The sequence below is a fragment of the Humulus lupulus genome, chromosome 5 (assembly GCF_963169125.1).
Source record: "Humulus lupulus chromosome 5, drHumLupu1.1, whole genome shotgun sequence".
NCBI classification, from domain to species: Eukaryota; Viridiplantae; Streptophyta; class Magnoliopsida; order Rosales; family Cannabaceae; genus Humulus; species Humulus lupulus.
The window spans coordinates 152,263,022-152,263,863 of NC_084797.1; the positions used below are offsets into that span (position 1 = coordinate 152,263,022).

At 36.2% G+C, this 842-nt stretch overlaps 1 non-coding gene across 1 annotated transcript; it reads right to left on the reverse strand.

The window, feature by feature from the left end:
• Positions 1-396: 396 nt before the first annotated feature.
• On the reverse strand, positions 397-503 carry LOC133780914 (small nucleolar RNA R71). Its single transcript, XR_009869720.1, has one exon. It is a non-coding gene; the product is annotated as a small nucleolar RNA R71 (small nucleolar RNA).
• Positions 504-842: the final 339 nt, after the last annotated feature.

Sequence of the window (842 nt, forward strand, 5' to 3'; positions counted from 1 at the left end):
TGTGGAACAAAATCGAGAAATTCCTGTTGCTCGGGAGAAAACTCTTACTGAGTATTTCTCTCCCATTTCTTCTAATCCTCCATCATGCATTGTTTTTCCTAAAACTAAAGCAACCAATTTTGAGCTTAATCCATCTATAATTCAACTGTTACCATCTTTTTATGGGTTAGATAGAGATGATCCTTACATGCATATTAAAGATTTCTTAGAAATTTGTTCTACTTTAAAATTAAATTTTTTTTTCTCATGAATCTATTAGGCATACACTTTTTCTGTTCTCTTTAATAGATAAGTCTGAAGCTTGGTTTAACTCCCTTCCAGATGGTACCATAACTACTTGAGACCAATTATTGAATAAATTTTTGACCAAATTCTTCCCCAAGTCCAAAAACTGATAATATTAGGAGAAAGATCTCTAAATTTTACCAAAAAGATAATGAAGAATTTTATGAGTGTTGGGAGAGATTTAAAGATTTGTTGTTAAAATGCCCACATCATCGATTTGAAAAATGGAGATTAGTAAAATATTTTTATGATGGACTAACTCCTTCAGACCGTCAAATGAATCAATCCATGCATACAGGGAGGATGCTACGATGGACTTTGTGAGAGGTTTACCCAGGACTGTGGGGCTTCATGACTCGGTGTGGGTGATAGTGGAAAGATACACCAAGTCAGCTCATTTTCTTCCAGTGAAGATGACATATACGGTGGATCAGTATGCAGAGTTATATGTGAGGGAGATCGTACCTCTCCATGGGATTCCAAAGTCTACAGTGTCAAACCGGGATCCTATCTTTACCTCCAAGTTTTGGGGTGGTTTGTAGAAGGCTATGGGGACT